The sequence below is a fragment of the Seriola aureovittata genome, chromosome 16 (assembly GCF_021018895.1).
Source record: "Seriola aureovittata isolate HTS-2021-v1 ecotype China chromosome 16, ASM2101889v1, whole genome shotgun sequence".
Lineage (NCBI taxonomy): Eukaryota > Metazoa > Chordata > Actinopteri > Carangiformes > Carangidae > Seriola > Seriola aureovittata.
The window spans coordinates 4,812,090-4,830,813 of NC_079379.1; the positions used below are offsets into that span (position 1 = coordinate 4,812,090).

The 18,724-nt window shown below is 41.1% G+C and overlaps 1 protein-coding gene across 1 annotated transcript in view; it reads left to right on the forward strand.

The window, feature by feature from the left end:
• The first annotated feature begins 2,775 nt into the window (after positions 1 to 2,775).
• cacng7a (calcium channel, voltage-dependent, gamma subunit 7a) overlaps positions 2,776 to 18,724 on the forward strand; it is a 37,679-nt gene continuing 21,730 nt past the window's right edge. Inside the window, exon 1 of the mRNA XM_056400208.1 lies at positions 2,776 to 3,047. The gene's annotated coding sequence lies outside the window, so the exon portion shown is untranslated. The remainder of the gene's footprint in view (positions 3,048 to 18,724) is intronic.

An 18,724-nucleotide genomic window follows, 5' to 3' on the forward strand; every position in this document is an offset into this window, starting at 1 on the left:
GCCGATACCACCATATTTCATCACTGACGAAGTGTTTTAGTAGCTTAAACCTAACATCACCACGAATGCAGGACCTGAATCATGGTCTCCACGGTGCTTTGTACTAGGGTTGTGCCGATGGACGATGGTATCGGTGATTGGTCATTAGAACTATTGCCGAATGCTCATGCCTTTGCAAATGCCAAGATGATCTTTGACTTGTTTTCTCATTAATGTACTAACTTTTTATTTGTAGTAATAAATTAATACTAAATTTAATTGCCTGCCACAGTTTAACATATATAACTGCATATAACTATAATAAATATGCTTGCAACACGCGTCCACACGATTCGGTTTTTCTCTCTCATTCATAGGGTAACGTAACGTGTAGTGCTGCGGGAGCCACCGGAATGAAACTCCACTACTTTTTTTCTCCAGATGATGAAATAAAATATCTCCAGTTCACATAATCATATTTATATGAATTGAAGGTCCGATCATCACTATGTCGGTGTATGTCATGAAGAGAGCTAATAAATACAAATTAAATGGTCAAAGTTGTCCTATTGACATTTAAAGTGTATTGACTGATTTCCAAATGTCAATCATGTATTGAGTAACACGCAAGAAAACATTCCACCTTAAAAGATGCCAGTAGCAACCGCTAGCCTCTGAGCTGCTCAGTGAATTAAATCGTTAAGTAGTAAAGATGAAAAGACAGGAAACATCCTTTCATTCATCCTTCACTCATGGAGAAACTGTTCATAAAGTAGGCGGTAATCTTTTATAAAGATCAGCTCTACCTGTGATTAAGACAGAGCAGAGGAGCATAATGGTTTGTTGACGTGAAAAGTTTGTGTAATCTGTATTCTACACACCCCATCCCCCCACCCCCATCGGTAATTTCACAAGGTGACGATAGAACAATCGGACTATGGTTAATATCGCGCAACCCTACTTCGTAAATCCAACGATCACGCACCCGAACCTGCTGCCTAGCAATTGCATTTCCTTGACAACATATTTGGTAAAGTATATTTGTAGAATATGAACACATATAGGAGATTTCATGCTTTAGTTTTGCAGACAGTATCACCAGGTAAATACGCAATTAATCACTAATTGCCACACATTGACGGTCTGGGGGCAATACAGGGGCAGTTACCCACCGTGCACAGTTGGTAATCCAGCTTTGGTACCTGCTTCTTCACCTTCCTCCCTCTTTCCTCACCAGCCATTTTCTATTCCTCACGAGTCAGCGTGTCATGATTTAAAAAATGTTTTAACATTTATTGTAATTAGACTTTGTGTCTATGCGACACCTTCACATTATCAGTAGTTACACGCTCATACAAAGCCACACCCCAACACCCACTGTGAACCAGTAACTCCTGTGTGAAAACCTTACTGTTCGTTCACACGGAAAGCGGCTCATCGGCCTAGTCAAGGACGCTGCAGAAGTTCACGGGTGTTCTGACGTTGATGAAATAGACAGCTAGCTAGTTTGTTTGGAAGGCTTGGTCCATCAAACTGTATTCAAAGCAAACAGACATGTCAGCCGGTACCTTTGTGCCAACTGACAACAGGCAGGGTACAAGTTAACCACATGAAATCTTTTAAACTAGTGATTCAACTTGACAAGCAACGCTGTTTTGCATGCAATGGCGCTAGTTAGCATGCAATTCCCTCAGTCCTACTTCTCTAGAGCAGCACACTTCTACATTCTGATTGGTTGCCTCCAAACTGCGTCATAGCTCATAAGCATAAAGTTGACTGGATTTCAACTTTTTCTGACGCCCACCAATGGGCATGCTGCTGCTCACCGCCAAGAGACGCAGGCTCACATAGAAAATTGATGACTTCCAGTTGCATGTTCCATTTACATACAGCTACTGTATTTTCTTCTAAATCCTCTAGTTAATTCTGTTAGTAACTGCCATGAGAATAAAGTAATCTTCTCCCATAAAGCCAGTCAGACCGCAGCACAGCATATTGAGATGTTTTGATTATTAATTAGTTCATTAAATAATGCAAATTTTGTGCTACCTTTTAATCAATTGTGATGTTAGTGTGATGCAAACTGACAAGTAACTGCACTGGCTGCTGGCCCTCTCAATTCATTTCAATTCCCAAATAACTAACAATTATCTCTTCATGCAAGTTATCCAATTCTTCTCTCTGACAAACATTACATTCTAACACCTGATGTAGGCCTCATGATAATAATAATAATAATAATAATAATAATAATGATGACAGTTTAAATTACATGCTTGACTCATGCAGGAGCATTTTCTAACATTATGACAAGTTTTGACTTCAGTTAATCCAGAAACAAAATCAAACCGTGAGGGTTGATTTATTTCCTCTGGCTCTCTCCTGGAGGTTTGTTCTCTGCTGTCGATCATTTTTCCCGGGTCATTCTGTGGAGAGGATGAACGGAACACTCAACTCCATAGACCGATGTTTGGGTGTTTTGTTCATTAATGACTTACACGATGCTAATTGTTGCTGTATGTTTGAATCAGTCATGCTGTCAGCCCGCATGATGTGTCCTCAATTCCAGCCAGCACGCTCTCATGCCATGCTTGGCTCCGTGCGCGCGCGTGTGTGCGTGCGCGAGTGTCTTCTTCTCCCTCTAGCCTACATCACTGTAACCCCCCCACACCCCCCCCTTGCCTCCCTTACTCCTCTTCACACACACACACACACACACACACAAACACACACACCAGTCCCACCTCCCTACACCCAAACTACAGTGAAGCCCATTCAACCGATTCTCCGCAGTGCTGAAAGAGCAGAGTGAAGTAAAGGAGAAGAGGAGTGAGAGAGGGGGAGAAAAGAGAGGAGAAGAAGGAGGGAAAACAGGAGTAAGAGAGAGCCAGAGTGTGTGTGTGTGTGTGTGGCGAGAGAGGTTGGGAGGGAGGGAGGCAGAGAGAGAGAGAGAGAGAGAGAGAGAGAGAGAGAGATAAGAGGAAAACTGCAAATTTGGTGTCCAGGCTTCCCAGTACGCACAGATCTCTCCTCGGCTGCACCGTCCGACCAGCTCTCCGCTCCGCAGGGTGAGTAAAGCTTCTGCTGCCTCGTTTTCCCCCTTAAACTGCGCCTCACCAAACCTCCTTCATTCCACCCATGTTCTCCCCCCCCCCCCCCCCCCCCCCCGCCTCTCTCATCTTCTCACCTCACTCTGAGCTCCCTCCTCTCATCACGTCTGTCTTTTACAGCCACTCGCACAGTTTGGGCTCGTTGGAGGCGAGCTCCGCTTCTCTCTGGTGGCGCACGTCAGGACTTCAGTTTCGGGCTGCAGAGAAGAGAAATGATGCTCATGCATGTGACTGTGTGTTGACATGGAATGGTTTTTAGCCTCCCTCATTTCTCCTCAAAAAGAAAGAGAGAGAGAGAAAAAAAAGCAAGGGATGTTGTATAAGAGAGGAGCCTCAAGTCTTTCCGCTGCTCACCTCGGGCTGAAGAGAGAGAGAGAGAGAGAGAGAGAGAGAGAGAAAGGATATGTGATCTGTTGTGTTGACAGCCGCTGATGAGTGTGTCTGCACGGCTGTTTCCTCGCCTGTTAGCGGAGGAATGTACTGTACCGTGATCAGTGTGGCGCATTTGGAAGGAAGGAGCGCCCGGTAACACAGTGGGCTATACAGTCAGAGTACAGTCTGGAGAGGAGCACAGTGAAGCCGCTTCGCTCCCCCAGCGACGTGTGGAGGAGAGAGAGAGGGAGGGAGGGTGAGGAGGAGGAGGAGGAGGGGTGAGGCAACGTGTGTGAGGATGATGTGATTGTGTCACTACAGTGAGTGTGTGTGTGTGTGTGTATATGTGTGTGTGTGTATATGTGTGTGTGTGTGTGTGTGTGTGTGTGTGAGAGAGAGAGAGGGAGGAAGAGATAAGGAGAAGAGACCAGAAATGAGGCAAATGTGAGAGTTTGTGCACATTAGTGTGTGTGTGTGTGTGTGTGTGTGTGTGTGTGCGTGCGTGCGTGCGTGTGTGTGTGAGAGAGAGTGTTCATTGCTGTAAAAACTCTTGGCTCCTTCTTGGGGAACCCATCCTGTGATACTGTTCCAGCAGACTGCAGCACTTCTTATTGGGTCCATCTCTCTGCCTCTTTTTTCTCCTCACATAGATATGCATAATGTGTGTGTTAGTGTGTATGAGTGTGTGCGTGTGTGTGTGTGTGTGTTGTGTGTGTGTGTGTTTGTATTGTAAGCTAAGGGGGAAAAAGGATGAAGAGCAGGCAGGAGTGAGAGACAAAGGGGAGCGTCTTGTTTTTCCAGCTATTTCCACTCTGCATCCTGGTAATTAAAGTGAATATACTTCTCTGTTAAAGACAGAGGAAATCTGCAGAGGTGTTTCTCCTGAAATAAAAAAAAAAAACAACAGTGCGGCACACAAGGATGGGACAGTTTTCTATTCTATTCAATACAACTCAATTATATCACAATTTCACAATGTTTTTTTTTTAAAGCTTTAAAGTAGACCTCTGTTGTAAAAGAAGGTGTTTTTACGTCTGTCATACGTGTATATTGATTTAACCTTTAGCTAGTTAGTGCATTTTCTGCTCTAATGCTGCATTCATGTCATGTGGGATGGAAAATGTCCATGGTTACAAATTGCAAGAGAATTCATGCCATCAGACAGTCAAGACTGGGAATTGTCAGTGTTACCAGTAATGAGCGTTTGCTGTGGTGCATTAACCAGAATAGCATTAAATACGGTGCAGACGCCTTGAGTGTTGGACTTAAGCTGATGGAGGAATCCATGCTTGTTTTTTTTTTAAATACATTTGGATATAGACTGTCAGAGCTGCTACAAAAATGCACGATTCCCGGTCACAATTGCACTCAGAGGTTGACGTGTGTAGTTTTGATAACTGTGTGATTACAGTTATTAAGGTATATGCAGGAACGATAACTTACATATGACATTGACAATGCAGCATGAACAGCTCCTTTTTCTCAGGTGCACAATGGTTTGAATCATTTTTTTAGCTGACTGCATTAAATATTTTCTAGTCCTTCAGGTCTTATTTTAAGGGCAGGTAATCCATTGAGATGGGTAATCCCACGTTTAAAACTTGGCTGACTAAAAGGAGGACCTTGCTCAGTGACCTTTGATGAAGGTGGTTGCAGCCAGTAGTGAGTTTGAGTTGTTTAAGTTGTTGTAGAACATAATAGTTGGCATCAACGGTGATAGCAGTCATCCATAGGTCAACAAGGATACATGATCCCTTGGAAATGCTTTCCACCGTGGCCACATGCACGTCTACTGGATATCAAAAAGATCACTTTCTAAGCTTTAAACATAGAACAGTATTTCAGTGTTTCAGCCATCTACAACCTCAACTATCAACAACAGGGAAGGTCTTCATACCGCTGCCATTTTGCAACTTCTTTCTGACAATCCAACAGGAAATAAATCCATCTGAGAAGAGCAGACATAATCCAGTTCGAATGCAGAATGCACACACAATAGTAGTAGACCATAAACCGAGGTAGAATCAGGCATGGGCACATTTAGGGAAGGTGAGTTTACTTTCAAGAGCCACTACGCTGTAGCAGAATATGATTTGTATTAAAGCATGAGTTCCTGTTGAAAATTCGAGTGGTTATGAGTGAATTGATGCAAGCTAAAATGGACTGTACAGTGGGTAAGAAGGTCCGTTACAAAATACAACCATTTAACAGCAGAGATGTTCACAGACTTGTGCAGCGGTTGTATGAAATATGAAGTGTCATCATCGTCAGTTGGCGTACTGCTCTCTCAGGTCGAGGGAAATTAATCACACACAAACTTAAGTTGTTTAAACGGTTGATTAATGGTGTGAGTCACTGTCAATGGCATGGTCAGTGCTTCATTTCCCACCGGGGTCACTCAGAGTACTCCACAGTGTTTCAAAGACATTTGTCCAACATAGAGATAACAACACAGCGCTGCTGTCGTATCAATACCTGGTGATATTCATGTTTTACCGTAACTCCAGCTTCTGTTAGTTGTGACAAACCATGACTTGTTGATGAAACCGTTTAGTCTATAAAGACCTCGTCATCGGCTCTGTTTTTAATCTTACGTAGCCGGATCTTGTCAAGGTCAAGGAGCTCTGGGACCAACTCTTCAAGATGAGAGGAGTTACCAAAACTCTGGAAGCTTTGGAAATCCTCATGCAGTCATTTGATTGGTTTTAAGCTTCTTAACACATATCATAAACAGCATCTTAATTTGGTTTTTCGTTGGGTAGAAACAATCAGTCACACCTCGGACCGATGTTTGGCCACGACTAGTTAGGAGTTGGCGGAAGTCTGAATTTTATCAAAGTATGAATTTTCACCACAATCCTGACATGTTTCATGATTTACAATGAAGACATGTAATTCTGTTGAAGCAGTCAATGTCACTTGCTGACAACCAAACAGAAAGAGGCAAACATTGCTCATAATTTGTGTTTGGATAACAGTATTATGAGAAAGCAACCAGAATGGACTTGTAAATACTAAAGGAAGTGCTCTGAGCCATACAGCATGCAGAGATGCTATTGCTCTGTTAGCTATGTCGTTTGGTTACAAGAGTCTTAAATCATCCAGAACACATTGCTAATTAGTGAGATTGTTCTCTTCAGAAAACAATTGAATTTATCTATCTTCAAATGCTTAAAGCAACCTCTGGTGATTGTACAAACATTGACTCTTTCCTCTGAGAAGCAAAGCAGGAAGTAGAATAATGCAGTTATAACGCCCAACCTTTTAGGGAGTACACTGGGGTGAACGGTTTACAAAGTCTCCAACCCAGATTATGCCTCTTACTAGGTATCAACATTGGTTTCTTCAAACTGTGGCTATGATCTTTCTCTAGCCTTGACCCAGTAGTTTTAGTTGCCTAAACTTAACCAAACCTTAACCATAGATGTAGCAGACTATATGAAGGAATGTTTTGTGCAGCAGTTAAATTTGTTACGGTTTTTAAAAGAATTGACCAACAATGTCGTCCAACCAATCAGGGAGCAGAATCAGAAAATGCTCATAAGGATTCTTAAAGACTAATTTGCTCTTAAGGTTGAAGGACTTTCAGTGTCATGAACTAGTTCATGTCATCCAATCACATCTAAAAACAAAAAGTGTTTTTTTGCTCTGAGAAGCCACACTTGAAGGCTGGGCAAAAAGCCTGCTATCATAGCCTCCTTTTGCCTGCACCACACTGCCTTTCCAATCTCTCTCCAAGCGCTGTGTCTTTTGCGTCTTTGTTGTCTCTACACAATTAATCCAACAAATGGGGATAAGGGAAGATGCTTTCATACAGTCTGTCCTCCATGGGATTCATGGTGGTACAAGAACTGATGAAAGTAGCTGTGTAAGCAGAGACAACAACAGAAGTAAGGACAAAAAGAAGAGAGCTTGAGAGAAAAGATTAAATCTGGCAGATTTTCTCTCCTTTGCACACCTGGTCAGACACCGCATGAGGTGGGTTTGTTTATGGGATTGACCCACCCACCCCCCGTCTTTATGCAACCTGGCCCAGATTCAGCCACTGGGTCAGGTCCTTTCATGTTCAAGCTGCGAATCAAAACCCAAACACACACACACACACACACACACACACACAAATCACAGCAGTCAAGAGGAAAACAAAGCTGTTTTTTTATTTTTCTGAGATGTGGCTTTCCACCCATCAGATCCTCTTCCAGTGTTTGTATCATGCACAGTTAAGGTCAGTTCCCCTTCAGGTCAGTCAAAGCTGAATGTGACCTCATATTCAAATTATACAACAATTCAAACTGAGTGAAGGTGAACTGAGATGTGTGTGTGTGTGTGTGTGTGTGCGTGTGTGCGTGTGTGTGTGTGTGTGTGACTAAGTGGTAGAGGGTTTTTTTTTGTGAATGCCGCTCTGCACAGGCACCGGCATGTAGGATGTGTCACACTTAACGCTGCCTGCCTGCCAGCCCTGGTGCATATGTGTGCGTGTGACGTAAAATATGTGTGTGTCTGTGTGTGTGTGTGTGTGTGTTCCTCAGTTTTTGGGCCAAGGTCTTTTCCTGTAAGCTGTCGTTCCTTTTTCCTCTCCCTTCCCTCGTTATTCTCTCACCATATCGCTCCTTATCTCTCCCTCTCCTTTATCTACCTCTCTTCGGCACATTAGCAGTCTCTCGCAGGCCCTCCCTTATTTTCTCCGGCGTGTGTGTGTGTGTGTGTGTGTGTGTGTATGTGTGTGTTTTCTTACTCGCCGCATAAGCTAATTATCTTTATCAGTCCAGCAGTCGTTCTACAGACTACAAGACGAGGGTTTGTTTCCCAAAGCTTTCATCGTCTTAAGTACCGCTTTGAGAAATGAGAGTCTTCTTGCAGTTCCCAGAGACTTGAGCACGGTTCAGCATCATTCCTAGAAATGTCTCGTCTGGAGAATTTTGATGCTATTTTTAAAAGATAAGTTGTTTTTGCCATTTTAGGAGCAAATGAAAAGCATTTACTTCCTCCATCACCCATGTCTTCCTTTCCTATTCCAGCCTTTCTCTTCCTGACTTAGTCTAACTTCTTTCAGGCTTCACCAAATACTTTGACATACTATGATGGATCTGACCTTATACCCACCACATTCATTCTTCTTCTGTTTCCTTCTTTAGTTTTTCCCTCTGTCCTTCCTTCCGTCACCCCCTCCTCCTCTCTCCCCATCTTGTCTTCCATTCTTCCCATCTTTAAATATCCATCTCTTCTCCTGCCAGTTGGCACGAGCCTCTCACTGCTGACAGAGGGACATATTGCCTTATCAACAGAAAACAACCCCTCCGCCCCCCCAACCCCCCCAACCCAACGATAGCAAGCTAACCTGGCTTTGCCCTGACCCGTCGTTGCTTCAGAGTCTTTCATCTCTTTTCATCTGATTCCCTTGTTTTTTTTTATTTCTTCATTTTGGGAGCCAAGACGTCAGTCAGTCGGTGTCACCTGCTGTTTTTCCAATACAGAAGGGAAATGTAGCGTTCTGTAACACTTGCTTCTATTCAGATAGTAATTACATAAGTAATTCTCAAATTCTCTCAAAGTCCTGTTTTCTGACAAGACAATCTTGACTATTGTTTTTCTTTACTTAATTATATTATATTTGTTTATTTATGATTTAAAAAAAAAATCATATTTATAAACTCATTCTACTCCGTAATCTTTATTTATTTACTTATTGTAATTTTTAAATTTGGTTTAAGTGTTGTTTCACAGCCTTTTGTGCACTGCCTGCTAAACACCCAGTTGTCATGGAGAATGCTGAAGTCCTTGGACTTTATTTGGCTTTTTTAAACAGCATAGTCTATGCTGCTAGGCATTTGAAAATATTTGTGAGTGTTCATGTTTTAAATGCTTGCTCATGTTATTAAACCATCAGAATTTCCAGAACTTAGGACATGACCTTGTTCAATGGCAGCTATAGCCCTTCTTTAGAGCCCTGTGGTTTATCTTCATTGCTGGAATAAATTGCTTTTAACATAATTTTCACAATTTCCACCACCAACTTTCAACAAAAACCTGTGAAAACATGGCTTAAACAAATTTAATACTATTTAAAGGAGCCATTTGTAAGTTTTGCTATTGCTACATAGCCAACATTAGCATTAACAGCTGTTTACTTACAAATCTAGAATAAAAGTTGCAAGTTCAGCATCGAACTGTTTTCCTTTGCTCACCAACAGCCGTCTCAAATGGTGGAAAGAAACACCAATGTTATCTCTTGTCTCTATCATGTCTTTTCTCCTACAGAAGTTAGCACGCTAAACAGCTAGCCCTGGCATGTCTCGTCACTTTCCGATAGCGACTCACTGTAGCCTCCAATCTGCCCTGAACAAGTAGTGGTGCTTGGAGGGTTTTTTTAACATCTTGTAAATGCAATGATGGCAGAAGCTCCTGTCAAGTGACAATCACCACCACCTGCTCCCAGCGAGAAACCAAGTTCAGCAGCAGAGAAAACTAACAAATATCCTCTTTTAATGAAAGTACTTCTCTATAACATTAAATGTTAAGTATATCTTATGAAGACCACTCAAAGACTCAGTTAATCTGCTTCATCAGGACTGTGTGGGTGTGGTTTGATCAGATTTGACCAAACAGTCCACAACTGTCATCAGATTCTGATTCAAAAATGGCTAAATCCTGATTGATTGAATATGACTGTATTTTAACCAGGGGGAAGAGCTCAGAGAGAAAAATAACTTTTCTGAATTTAGCCAAAAATTCTATTTTCCAGTAGGATCACACCACTGATAGTAAGAAGGGGAATAAGAAAGTTTCTTGGACCTTTAAAATGTAAAAATGTTGTCGTTGACAGACTGAAAGGTAAATGTTACACAGCGATCTATTTCTTCCAATTATTCATTCACCACTTTTTTTTAATGTGTTCTAATTCTTTATATCGCATATTAAATCCTTATTATCAGCCCATTTTCATCTGATTACAGGTTTAGCTCAGTCCATCTCATTGGTGTCTCAGACAGGGCAAAAAACTGAGACTTTATTTATTAAATGAGATGCACAATTACCAACACAATCACAACAAAATAATCACCAATAAAGAGGCTTGTTGATAGTAGATAAAAGCCATCTCTCAGACTATACAGCACAATGGGCTCTTTATTAAGTAAATGGCCTATTTCCGGAAATTAATTCATATGTACAAAGCTCCTGATTAACGGAACTTATTATCACTCCTACACTGACAACCCTGCTTTAACGCCTTAATTAGCAAGGCACACTCATTCATTAAGTTGGACTTCATTGAGGATGCTTCTAAGCCTCCAATAAAATTAAACGGAATTAATAATGAATCCGAGCAAAAATTTAAATTGTGCTGGGGAGTACTGAGTGGAGCCTGCTGCTTTGTAATGAAGAAGCTAGCCCGTGGATAAAAATTAACCCTTTGCAGTGTTCATTTTTTTTACTTTTAGAAACTGTGCTGAAGGGCCACAGCTGACTGGCTCACAGCGCCTCAGGTCCGTGATTATAAAATGGCACGCTGAATGACTTTACATAGTTGACTTACAGAGAAAAAAACACAAATACTCAGATGGTGATGCAAGAGATGACAAGAACGAATAGAATCAGAGACTGCTAAGGGCCCTTGAGCAAAAAAAGTCATGTCTTTTCCAAGACAAACTGCATTGCAGCTGACCTCTGGCATCTGTGCTCTCTGAAGCCTTCCTTCTAAATGGAAACTCACTTTCTAGAGAAGAGCATACCACAGTGTGTACTTTTTCACATGAAAAAAGAAAACACAACATTGACGGTTGGAGAGAGGATGCTAACAATACTCCCCCTATCTCTACCTCCTCTCTAAGAGGTTTTGCAGTGTAAGAACAACTTCATGCAACTGTCTCCTTTCCTTCTCAGAGACATCAGTCAGCATTCACATGGCCTCAAGAGGTCCCTGTCAGGTGAGGGTAAACAGGTCTTGTAACCTGTTTGACAAACCAGTCCTGTCTTGTCATTGTAAAATAACTGGGTCATGGAAACATGAAGAAGGGCCACTTGAGAGCTGACATTTAATTTCCAAAATATGAAATAGTGATCAGTTTACCACCACGGAAATAGTTACCCAGTCAGGCAGCTTGAGGGGGGGGGGGGGGTCTGCATCGAAAAAGAAAGGTTTGAAGAGAGGGAGGAGGAGAATCATGTCTGCATCGAAAAAGAAAGGAGTGAAGAGAGGGAGAAGGAGAATCAGGGTGGTCGGCTGTAGTGAGGATTTCAGCACCACAGTGGTGGACAGCTCCTCGGTCTGCTGCTCACTGTTCCTCCATTCAAACGTTTCTACTCTGATTAATGAATGTTCACATCATAAATCCGGCATGGAAATACAATATTGCAAAAATTATCTTTAGGCTGAGAACCAATGTGGACGATTTACAGTTGCTCTTTTGTATTACGTACACTGGTACGTAATACAAAGAAAATACAAGAAATTTGCACTACAATTACTGATGACAACACATTCCTTTTTCATTTGCTGAAAAGAAACTTCCTTTTTAATCTCGGTCAGCATTGAAATTAAGTAATTATCTCCCCTGGAATTTCATATAATCAGTCCTTAATCATGCTTCTTACAAACCTTTCTTCATTCTTCTAACCTTGCATACTCCCATTTTCTCCCCTCTCCCTCCTTTCATTTCCCCCTTCCTTTGATTTTCTTTACCTTCACCCACCTATATCATTATCCATTCTCCCCTTCTTCTCCTTTCTTTCAATCCTTTTCTTGTTTCCTTCGTACCTTCTCTTCCCCCACCTTCTATCATTTTCTTCTTCTTTCTTTTCTCAGTTTGCTCCTCACTCCTCCGTCATTCTCTGACTCTCACCCTTAGTTTAAATCTCCTATCTGTTCTCCTTCACCTTCTGGTCACAACCTACCTTTCCTCCCATCTTCTCCTCCAGTTCCCCACTTTCTAATTTCCCTCACCTCCTACACCCTTCTCATAAGTATCCACCTTCTCTCCCTTACTCCTTTTCTCCCCTTTTACTTTCCTCCTTTACCCTCTCCTTTCACCTTCCCTCACTACTTTCTCCCCACATCATTACCTCTGACTGTTTGCTCCTAAGCACCGCTGCTCCATTCATCTGTAATTCATTACATCGTCCCTGCTCCTGGATTCTCCCGGCACACACACAGAGTTAGTTAGTGGCTGGTGCAACCTGGGAATTGTGGCTATATTCTCAGGGCTTAAACTACAAAGACAACCTGATCCCAGCCCATTTGTTGTCAGCTATCTCAGCTAACACAGGCTTGGATTCATTTGTGTGTGTATCTGTGTGTGTGTGTGTGTGTGTGTGTGTGTGTGTGTGTGTGTGTGTGTGTGTGTGTGTGTGTGTGTGTGTGTGTGTGTGTCTGTGTATCTGTGTGTGTGTGTGTGTGTGTGTGTGTGTGTGTGTGTGTGTGGCTGCAAGAACTATCTAAAATACTTGGTGGACTGACCCATCACAACAGTTCTTGTCCTCTAAACCCACATTTTCTCCAGGCTTTCGTCTCTCTGTAGTCTTAAAGTCACAGTTAAAAGAAAAAACTGCATTGCATGCAAAACTGCACTCTCTGTGCTGAGTATTAATGTGACCAAAAGTCTACAGCAGATGCACCAGAAGCCCAATCATTTGTAGTCTTATTTTACAGTTAACATAGTTCTTCACATGTATAAAATATTGAGGTAAAGCCAAACTGCCAAAAGATAAAAAATCAGAACGAAAAGAAAAATTGTATTTAAGGGACCAGTGTGTGGGACCAGTGTGTGGGACCAGTGTGTGCAGGATCTATTGGCAGAAATAGAATATCATTTACCTGCAACTAATAATTCTTCCATGGAGCCCACCATGTTGTACTGCCATTTTTCTACAATCCAGAGCGGACAGACCAAACACTGCCTTATAGAGGACCTTTTGGCTTTTTTCACATTACCTGAAGGCCACTGTAGATTCTTTTACATCTTTGGATAGGGAGCGGTGAATAGAGGGGTATCCAATTCGTTGAAATCTATAATCTCACCACTAGATGTCACTAAATCCTACACACTGCACCTTTAAACAAAAAAACTAAAAAAAAAAAAAAAAAAGCTATCTAGAAATCACTTTTGGAGGAAGACCTTATTTGCCATGGTTCTTATGAATGCTGAAAGTGTAACTACAAACATTTTCAAAATATATATATATATTTAAATTTAGAGTAATGTACGCCATACAAATACAACTGATAGCATTAACACAAAAGTCAACAGTTTACTACTAATTTGTATCGACATGACGTGATAAACAAATTATGTTGAAAAACTGATTGGAACAAAATCCATTATTATTACACTGCTATTATAATGCAGAAACTACAGGCTATTGGGTTAAAATTTAATTTAAACCTGACTGATAAAACCTAGCTATTGATAGACAGAGTAGAGAGGAAAAGCAAGGACATTACATCAAGGTAAAATGATCTGGTTAGCCACTGCTAGACTTAGCTAAAGAAAAATAAATGTACTTACTTACCAAACTGTAAATGTCCATTTTGATTAACCAAAATTTTGGTGCTAATCTAACCCAGGAAGTAGCTAAATCCTATCATGATGCTGATCCTAGTTAAAACGGCCTAGCATAGCTAAACCTTTGCCAAATGTAACTAGCTGGCTAACTAACTAACTCGCAGGCTAGCAGTGACTTCCATCTCAGCTTGCGACTCTAGTTGAATTTGTTTGTCTAGTGTTGTTGAGATACCTTTAAAAAATGAAGTGTGTATTTAGAGGTAAATATAAATGGCTTAGATTTTACTATAAATATAAAAAATAATGTTTATTTTCTTAAACAAGCTCATTAAAATGAGCAAGGAAGCTAAAAGAATCGATTTAGATTTTTATTTTTCTTGTATTCCCTGAAAATCATCCAATAGGAAACTGTGCTATCTGCATTATGTACAGTAGGTATAATGTGGATTATATGGCACTGATTTGTTTAAGGTTCAACAAACAGCTTTTTAAAAAAAGCATTAAAATGAAAACCTTACAGCCTGTGTGCTCCACAGTTTGCTAGTCAGCATGAAAGTTTTAAATCCTTTTCTTCTCAAAGCCACTGCGTCTGTAAATACTGTTCTTTGCCTTTAGGATGGTACAGTTTGTGCATTTCAAAGAGCTACAGCAGCTACAAGAACAAACTCCTAGATCTCACAAATTACCAAACCAAACAAAACAACCACCCTCACCCGCAGCACCCTGCCTTAAGTCTTGAAATCTTCATATTATGCATGTTTTAGTCAACAGAATGTGAAACGGCATGAATGAAGCCATCTGAAAGCCCACAGGGTGAGACAGTTATCTGCATCCTGCAGGTTCTCAGTTCCCTCTCCTCTGTTCTAAGTGGATGGATTTGTGTGTTTTGACTCAGCAGCGTGCGTCTGACTGCCTCTCGTGTTGGGCCTGACATTTCCATCACTAAGACTGATGCTTATTTACACGAGCCAAGCACAAATCACCTTTGTCTCGTTCAGGGGATGTGACTCTCTGAGGCGCTGACTTCCACTAAAGTGTTTTGGACGTCTGTTCGGTGACATCGTCGTGTTGACTCTGCAGACAGAAGAAAGTCACAGCACTAATTCCCTCTTAGTCAACTTTTACACCAGGCTAAGTTACAGCATCATGACTGTGTATTCTGCTGCAGTTTGGATGTAATTTGGCAATGTGTATTGAACCCTGCTTTAAAGGTCTCATATTGTATAAAAGTATTTTTCCATGTGTTGTTTGATTATAAAGCAGGTCTAGTTTCTATATTAATACTGTGAAAGCATCAAAGTGCTCAGTCTACAGAGAAATGCACATAGCCTATATTCAGAAAATGAACCTTAAAACAAGCCGTCAAGACTTCTGTAACTTTGTGATGTCACAACAAAGCAGCCATCACTCTAAGCCATGCCCCTGCCCCACTCACCTGGACCCACTATCAAACCTTGCAGGATTTAGTTTCTCTGAGGGTTTAATGTGATTTAGCTATACTTTTATTCAATCAGGTCAGCCTGACCTGTTGTTACTCGAGCTCCAGAGAGAAGCCTGAGAGAGGAGATGTAAAACTACATTGAGATGGTTTTTGGTTCTTAAAACCACAAATATATCTTCTTATGGATCAACCCTTCAAATAAAACACAGAAGAAGAGGGAAATGTGGGATCTTTAAAATGCTTGTGTTGGTCGAAAAAATAATTCAAGTTGCACTGTCTGGCAAACACATACATGTCCTTGTTATGTGTTTTAAAATTTTATGCATGAGCTCAAGGATTTGGGAATTTTTTTGGTCAAGGTCACACCAGCAAGCTCAAAGCTGAAGTCAGGGTCAGTGTGTGTGTGTGTGTGTGTGTGTTTGTACATGTACAGTAGACCTTTGTATGCTCCTTTTCATGTGTGTCTTGTTCATCTATACGCTCCCATGTGCCACACCACCACCACCACCACCACCACCGCATGGCTGCCACCGTCTCTGCAGGGGGGGGGGTTATCTGATTGGTTCACCCGAGGCAAGTGACGGCTCACTCGAGGCGAGCAGTGTTTTAGCATATCAAATATTTGTAACAGGTGACTCATGTCTGAGTGAGCGAATCCTCTCCGACACCGCTGAATGCGCTCTGTAGCGTCGTGCCTGAGTGATGAGGTCACTCCTCACTCTCCTCCTGCCTGACAGCGACTTTTCTTTCTGCTGCTTATCTGCTCGGCTCTGATCTTGTCGGTTGACTTCATTTTGTTCTGCGCTGCTCGCTTATCTGCTTCTTTCTTTCTCAGCCTCGTAAACAACATTTTAAGACGCACTGAACCGCCTTCAACATCCTGTTTTGAATGTCATTTATTATTAGGAATACTGTAAATATCCTTCTCATAGAGGTCATTGTAAAATAAATGATCCATTCTTTACATATTTATTGAAATGCAAATTGCTGTGCAAGGAAAGCATTCTTAGGACCGCAGAGAAAATTTGGGAATGCACAGTAAACTTTCGGGATGTGTCCTTAAACTCTAAACTTTGTTACACAGTATGACCTGAAGCACTTGGGCCTCTGGAGTCTCTCCAGATTTGGATCTTCTGCTACTGAGTTCAGCTCAAGCCAACCAAGTTACCCCCTGTGCTGTGTCTTTTTTTAATCTTTATCAAATGAACGAATTCAGACATAAATATGCAACTTAAATTTCATGATGTGAGACAATAAACAATTGTGGCTGCCTGGAGGTCAGAGAGGATAAAGAAACTGTCATGGTTTGCCATGGCGGACATTTTATGTTTGAATTTATGTTTGGACTTTTTCTCACTTCCTGTTTTATTTTGTAGTGGTTTCCTTGTGTCTCGATGTTTGTAATTCCTGTCTTTGTGTTTCCCTTTTTGGTGATTGTCTGCCCCGCCCTAATGTGTTTCACCTGTGTTCAATCACCCTCGCCTCCCTTGTGTCTATATTCTCTCTGTGCTCCCCTTTGTCTGTGTCGGTTCGTCTGTTCATGTCTGGTTTTTCGTGTCGCCTGTTGTTATCTCCTGTAATTGTCCTCGGTTTTACCTGCTGTTGTCGTCCCCTGTGTTTCCCCGTGCGTCAGCTTCTGTTCGGTTCGTTCCTTGTTTGTGTGTGTTTGCTTGTGTTTGTGTGTTGGCTGCATTTGGGTCCAACCTTAAACACACTGTGACAGAAACACTTGTAATTGGAAGAATGTTCTGTTTTTTAACATAATAATAACAACAATAAATTGTATTTCTACAACATGATTTATGCAAAAATGCTCGAGTGTTTTACAAACAACTGATCATGGCAAACACAAAAAAAGGAAGGATTACTTTAATAAAAAATGGAAAAATTTAAAAAAAAAAGAAGAAAAATATTGGAAGTTAAACACATTAAGAGAATGTAATAATAAAAAAATGTCATTATTTCCAGTCGACAAAAAATAGAGAGAGTGAAGTCAGATAAAAACCTCCCCTCAAACCACGAAGAAAAAAGATTTGATGGAATTCTGAGAAGCTCTAAACTGTTCTTATACTTTAAGCAAGAAAGTTCATTCAAAATTTTCAGACAAAACAAATGGAAACTCACAACAAGCTTGACATAAACAATGATACTGATATCGTCATATATTTTATTTTGACACACTATTTGCTGTGTCATGTAGCAGCTTGTACGTCTGTAGCTTGTATTTTTGTCGATCTTTGTTTACTGGCAGCGCTGCAGACAAACAGGAGGTGTGCTTTATAAATTCAGGTTTTATCGAAGTGAAGCTTTAAATAATAGTTTTCACTGTGGCTGCAGGGGATGTGAACTGCAGGTGGTGACTGAGACTATAAAGTAACTTAGGTCCACTTGACCTATGAGTAGTTTACCAGGGTTCAGACAACGTGTACAAAAGAGATGGTCTGAGAGTTTTTGTATTCAGGGGGGACCAGTGCTGGTTTTACTCAGGGTCCTCAAACCCCCTCATTCTGCCCCTGTGTTTGAGCGGAGCAGCATTTTGGGTCCGTGTTTACAGTTGTTGGTGAGCACCAGTGGAGTCCATGAGGCTTTCACGCCTGCTTCACCAACACGAACCACAGGATGGAGAATGTGACCTCCATTTTGACTGGATGGATGAGTCTCTGTGTGTGTGTGTGAGTGTGTGTGTGTGTGTGACAGAGAGAGAGATGTTTCTCAGCATGTCAACAGCTGAGATGATGCATGGCAGAGGCAGCATTTCTGCCACCTAGTGAGTGTTAAAGTGCACTGCATGTTACCTGGAAGCCAGACAAACCTGATGAGGTGATCACCAGAGACGTTTGGCTGTGAAGTGATGATGGCCAAAATCAAAACTTTGGTTATTGGCAACGTACAGAACCGGAACATTTTTTATGACCACACCAGATTTCATCTAAAATTTTAAATAAAAATCTGTTTCCTGGGCTTCATCAGTCCTGGCCATTTTCCAAAGCAGTACAGCTTTTGATTTTTAATGTGTTTTCTGACCTTTCAGACAAAGTCAAAATCATTTTTTTGTATTTGTTTTTTTTTTTTTTTTTTCCTACACATATTTTCTCCGTCTGGGTTAAACACGGATTTAACTATATACAAAATGTCTTTGTCATTTTTCATAGAATCTTGTTCTTTTTGCCAAAAGAGGATGGATTATTGATTAATGTCTGAACCCAGGTTCAACTCAGAGCTTAGAGTGCAAATATGACTAAACTATGGTTTTATTTTTTTTTTTTTTTTTAAATATACTAGTAAATTTACCTTTGACTCCCAAATGGAAAATATTTGAGTCA